Source organism: Chrysochloris asiatica, unplaced genomic scaffold (assembly GCF_000296735.1).
Source record: "Chrysochloris asiatica unplaced genomic scaffold, ChrAsi1.0 scaffold00096, whole genome shotgun sequence".
NCBI classification, from domain to species: Eukaryota; Metazoa; Chordata; class Mammalia; order Afrosoricida; family Chrysochloridae; genus Chrysochloris; species Chrysochloris asiatica.
In genome coordinates, this window is record NW_006408614.1 from 3,100,843 (window position 1) to 3,107,625 (window position 6,783).

The window sequence follows — 6,783 nt, forward strand, 5'->3', positions numbered from 1 at the left end:
AACCTGCCCTCTGCTCCATGGGAGAAAGATGGTCTGCTCGTGTTAAGATTCAGTCTTGGATACCCTATTTTTGTTGTTGTTTAAATGCATTAATGCATACCACTCCAAGCTCACTGCTATCAAGCTGACTCCAACTCATATGAACCCTATATAGGTTTTTTAAGACTGCAAACTTTAGAAGAGCAGACAGCTTCATCTTTCTCACACAGAGCGGCTGATGGGTTTGAACCACCAACCTTTGCTTAGTAGCCCAACCTAATCCACAGCAACACCGGGGCTCCTAAATACATGGGAGGGGGCTTCAGAGAGTTGGTGGAAAAATTCCATTCTCTTTTCATTCCATTTTTCCATGAACTTTTTGAGACTTCTTTATATATAATTCTATCACCAAAGTTACTTGCCTTACCAATCCTTTTTCATATAATAGCTTTGCATTTGCTGCATTTAAAACCATTTTGAGCAGTGTTCAAGCACCTCACCAGACTTCTAAAGGACCTCTTGACACAAGAACTTAAAAAAAAATCTCTACGTTAACACTTGGCCTGAAGATCCCTGCTGCTACCATAGAATTTCCTAATGTGAGGAGAGTTTCCCCAGGATTCATTCATCAATAGTTATTTAGTACTGGAGGCAGGCAGCATTCCAAGCTCATGGGACAGAGGAGTGAATAAAATCAACAGGTCATATCATTCAGAAGTTGTTCCCATGTAGAGGGGTCAGTAATGAAGTAACCCGCTGGGGATCATCACAGAAGTTGGGGACCGCTCTTGGCTCACATCTAGTTGTTAAGTGCCGTCGAGTTGGTTCCGACTCACAGCTACCCTGTATACGGTTTCCAAGGAGTGGCTGGTGAATTTGAACAGTGGACCTTGTGGTTCAAACCAACCTTGTGAGTCAAACCAATCTTGTGGTCCTGTGCTTTATCCCACATCTAGTGTTGTTGTTAGGTGCCATCAAGTCAGTACTGACTCATAGCGACCCTATACACAACAGAACGAAACACTGTCCAATCCTGTGCCAACCTCACAATCATTGCTACACCTGTGCCCATCGCTGCCGCCACGGTGCCAATCCATCTCATTGGGGGTCTTCCTCTTTTCTCTGACCCTTCACTTTACCTAACAAGATAGCCTTCTCCAGGGACTGGTCCCTCCAGACAGTATGTCCGAAGTAGGAGAGACGAAGTTTGGCCATCTTGACCTCCAAGGAGCACTCTGGCTGCACTTCTTCCAACACAGATCTGTTGGTTCTTTTGGCAGCCCATGGCACTATCAATATTGTCCTCCAACACCATAACTCAAATGCTTATGATCTTTGGTCTTCCAACTCTCGCATATGAGGTTATTGAAAATACCATGGCTTGGGTCAGGCACACCTTAGTCCTCCTCAAACTGCACCTTTGCTCTTCAACTCTGTAACATCTAGCTATTGTTGTTAAGTGCCATCAAGTTGGCTCCAACCCATAGCAACCCCTGTATAGGTTTCCAAGGAGCAGCTGGTGAGCTTGAATTGCCGACCTTGTAGTTTAAATGGCTTTGCAGTCTGGCGCATTAACCCATAGCGCCACACCAGGACTCTATAACACCTAGTTGTTGTTGTTGTTGTCAAGTGCCGTCAAGTCAATGCCGACCCATAGCGACCCTGTATAGGGTTTCCCAGGAGCAGATGGTGAGCTTGAACCGCCAAGCTTGCAGTTCAAACGGCTTTGCAGTCTGGCGCATTAACCCACAGCGCCACACCAGGACTCCATCCATATCATCTAGTAGCTGGGTAAAAGTAGTCTGTTCAAAGACTCCAGTCCCCGAGGACTTGCTCTCTTCCTTCCCTCGCCACCTGTCTAGCATAAGGGAACCCTCACAGCCCATCTCGCAGTGGGGACAGGAAGAGAAGTGAGTTCCAGGCAGGCAGGACTGTCTGTTGGCCCATGCAGAGAAGCAGGTAATAGAAGGGAAGCATCCCGACCCTGGCAACCTTTAGTCATTGCCGCAGCTTGGTGAGTGTGGCTGGGATGGGGAGCTAAACCCGACTGCTGACAGCAAAGGAGTCTCCCGGAGGCAAAAAGGTGGTCTTTCTAGATGTTTGGCAATTAAGGGACAACTGGGCAGGGAGCTTGGCTCAGGGGACAGGCTCAGGGGAAGCAAAGACTTGAGATACATGGATGGCTGTTATTAAGTACTATGGAGTCAGTTCCGACTCATAGTGACCCTGCACACAGTTTCTGAGGCTGCAAATCTTTACCGGAGCAGAAAACCTCGTCTTTCTCCCGCGGAACAGCTGGTAGTTTCGAATTGCTTTCCTGAGGTTAGCAGCCCAATTCGTAATCACTACACTACCAGAGCTCCTTATATGGATGGCTAGTGGACCAAGAATGAATAAATGAGGTCACTCAGAGAAAGTGCCTAGGACACGCATTTGAGGAATCTTAGTTCAGGAATCTCCATAGCATCGATTAGAAAAGTCTGATGAAAAGACTTCGTGTGCACTCTCTCTGACCGAGGACTGAAACTCGGTTCTCTTCAGCCTCCATATTTTGATACCTGTTCGTCAGAGTTCCATACGGAGCTCTGGTAGCGTAGTGGTTACAAAGTTTTTAACTACCAGCTGTTCCACAGGAGAAAGATGAGGCTTTCTGCTCCCGTAAAGATTTACAGCCTCGGAAACCCTGTACAGGGTCGCTATGAGTCGGAACCGACTCCGCGGCACTAACAGGGAGTTCCATATCCTTTAACGGCCCCATGCTGCCACCTGCTGGGCATTTGACAAATGCAGCAACAACCATTTGCTGAAGGAGACTGCTTTTACAAAATGGCTGCAAACTACCAGGATGCAAATTGCAAATCAGAGGATTAAGATGAGGTAGTGATGGTTCCTAAAAAAAGATTACGTTTTCTGCTCCTACGGAGATTTAAATTGTCAGAAACCCTATACAAGGTCGCTGCGAGTCGGAACCGACTTGATGGCACTAAACAAGTGGTGGTTCAGTATAGAATTCCTGCCTTTTCTGTGAGACATTATGAATCCCAGCCTAAAAGCACTTTGTGCGTTTGTTGTTAAGTGCCATAGAGTCGGTACCGACCCATAGTGACCTTATGTACAGCAGATTGAAACACTGCCTGATCCTGGGCCAAACTCACTACTGTTGTCAGGCTTGAGTCCATCAATGTTGCCACTTGGCCAATCCATCTCATTGGGGGTCTTCCTCTTGTTCTCTGACCCTCCACTTTTCCAAACATGATATCCTTCTCCAGTGACTGGTCCCGCCTGATAATATGCCCAAAGTATGAGATGAAGTTTGGCCATCTTGGCCTCCAAGGAGCACCCTTGGCTGCACTTCTTCCAAAACGATCTATTGGCTCTTTTAGCAGTGTGTGTGTGGTCACTGCTTTTCTGTCGGTGGAGATTTACATGTTGCTATGATGGCATCCTGGTGTGATGCTGTAAGATAAGCACATGACTGCTAACCACAAGGCTAGCGGTTCAAATCCACCAGCCACTCCTTGGAAACCCTATTCAGGGTCGCTGAGTTGGAACTTAATGTGATGCTAAAGAGTCCTGGTGTGGCACTGGAAAATAAGCACCGGACTGCTAACCACAGGGTTGGTGGTTCAAACCTACCAGTTAGTTACTCCTTGGGAACCCTATATAAGGTTGCTGAGTCAGAACCAATTCGATAGCACTTAACATGCTTTTCAACAGGGCTCCTGGTTGTGGTGCTGTGGGTTAATGCGCTACAACTGCAAGGTCTGTTTGAACCACAAGGTTGGTGGTTCAAGTTCACCAGTCACTCTTCAAAAACCCTATCACAGGGTCGCTATGGGTCAGAACCAACTCGATGGCACTTAACTGGTTTCAGCAGAGTTTTCAGACTAAGAAAGTGCTGGCAATCTACATCTGAAAAGTCAAAAGCTTTATGGACCACAACTGTCTGATACCATTGTGCACAGGATTATATTAAAACTGAGAATTTTTAGCAGGCTGTTATATGCCATCGACTGTTCCCACTCACAGAGACCCTGTATAGGGTTGCCAAAGGCTGACTAGTGAGTTTGAACCACCGACCTTGCAGTCCAGTGCTTATCCTATAACACACCAGGCTAACAAGTATTTAAATGCTTCTGAACTCCTAAGCACAAACCCTAGCAGCCCTTTCCTTCCAGCTTGGTACAAAAAAGGAGCATGACCCCACAGGAACCCAAACAAGAGCTACTCTCTTCTGCCCTGCTGTGCACAGATTTATCAAGTGATCTGTACTTGTCTGCCAGCAAGCAGAAAAAGCACTTCATGGCAGGGCAGATTCACTTACCTTCCTTAAAATGCCAGCCTGTTCATTCCCACTCATGGCAAGCAGTGGCACTATAGAAACATGGGCCTGCTAACTGTTGGGTTGGTGGTTCATGCTCACCAGCCACTCCTTGGAAACCAAAACTTGCCCTTGACCCTAGCAACTCTTCCTGGTGACAGGTAAATGGTCCCCAAGCAAGGCCTTCCCATGTTAAATGGCGTCAAGTCAGTTCCATCTCCTAGCAATCCTGTACTGGGCTACCAACCAGTGGTGATCCTACAGGAGTTCCGTTTGTATTTAAAATTGGTGACTCATAGTGACCCAGTGTCAAAATTGTACTCCATAGAACCTGCAATGCATTTTTTAAGCAGGTAATTTGGACCTTTCTTCCAGGGACTGACTCCCATAAACTCATTCCGTGGTTTAAAATGTATTGCCAGGCCTTTCTTCTGACGGTCCACAGGGAGCCTTCCACAGTTCAAGACAGTTCAGTAACTATTCATATATTCTTAGCAACCAAATTAATTTTCCATCCCAGCAGGAAACCACCATTTCTTCATAGGTGGCAGTCGACCAACCCCACCACTTGTTAATGTAGTGACTGTTCTCAGTCCTGTGCTTCCTGAGACTTTAATCCCTCATAGGCAAGTGTAAATTGGACAATCAATGAGGAACGTAGGATAGTTGTTACACTGGAATTCCAGTGGATTGCTAAAACAAATCAATATTCCAAGTACAGCCAAAATACTCCTTAGAAGCCATACTTTGAACATATGAACATGTCCCTGAAGACATCAAGCTTGGTGGAGGGTCAGTGAAGAGGTAGACCCTGAGATGGACTGGCACAGTGGCAGCAACTGGCTCAGGCAGTATTCTGTTCATGTCTTAACATCTGACATTGGCTAAGTACCATCGTCCAACCCACAGCGACCCCGTATAGCGTTTCCAAAGAAAGGCTGGTGAGCTTGACCCACTGACATGGATCAAACCGACTTTGCAGTACAAGGCATTAGCCCACAGACCAACACCGGACTCCACTGAAAACAAATGTCATTGCATTCACTGTCAAAAAGAACATTTCAAGATCCATATTGTCTACACAAAATACCAACTAACAGTGTTTCAATTTACACACCAACCAACTAAAGCAAGGGATGAAGCAACTGGAGAAGTCTAGCAACTTCTTCAGTGTGAAATGAATGAAACTTGTAATCAAGATGAACAGGTAATTGGAATGCCATATTTGGAAGACCCCCAAGATGAATAAGCAGCCGCAGCAATGGGCTCAAGCACAATTGTGAGGACAGGCATTTTCTGTTGTATAACAGAACCTTGGAAGAGAACCTACAGGTGAGGCAGCAGCTAAGCCGCATCTGTATCACTGAGAAGAGGTGATTGCTATGTAACACACCAACCAAGCAGTTTTGAACTGGGTTGAAACCCTATCCCCAAAATCACACGTTAGAAAACATTGGCTGTATTAGGTTTGGCAGCCATAATTCTGAACCATGTTCCTATGACTCAATGGCTTATTTATTCCGTGGTTTAGGGTGACACACAAGCCTGCTAGAAATTGAGCACTATTAACTATCCAAGGGGCACCTGTCACATTAGGTTTCAGTGACAGGGAAGGTTCTTGTCACCAGGTTACACTAGACTCCAAGGATCCACTCCAAGTTTAAGGGGTTTTGTCTCTTTAGTCCTACAGTTTGGTTAATCAACCCTCCGTGTTTTGCGGGTTCCCAGCTTCCACCACTTGCTGTCTTCTCCCGTTTTTGGTTCTTGTCAGACCTGGAATAGCACTGATGACTTTTCCCCAAGCCATACAGAACACAAAACCACCTTTCTCATGGGTTTGGTAGTCTTTTATATGTAACAGACACCAATTTTGATTAGGTGCTTTTAAGTAGTCTGGTTTGAACCAGTAACTCAGGCTTTGGATCTTACCGTCTAGCTGCCTAAAAAACTTCCACTGCCCTCTCACCGTGATTTATAATTCTTTGACCCAAGAACACAGGTCTTAGACACCATCCAGTAGTGCCCCATTCCACACCACCATGCTGAATGTTTAGGACACCTGATCCTTAGACCTGCTACAAACATGGGGGGCAGCTACAAAACCAGTGACATCAAAGCATCCACAAAGCCCACAAAAGCCAGTTCCCTTGGCAGCCATCTCAGTGTGGCTGATCTAGTTGAGACCAAGGGCCCCAGCCTTTTTAGAAGGGGAGATGGTGTGTGCCAGGTCTGCGGAGCAGGCTCTGTGCCAGTCTCTCCCCTTCCCCCATGACATTCCAGAACACTGGAAAACACAAGTCTGGCACCAGAGTTTAGGACTTTTTAATTTGTCCCAAAGTCGCTGAAGCAAAAACCATGATAAAACATCCTGCTTGCCTTTATACCCCCCAACTAAAAAAAAAACAAAACAAAAAACAAAAAAACTATTTGTAGGAAAAAAATGGTTTTGTACATGGGATAAAACTTAATATAAATTCAAATCC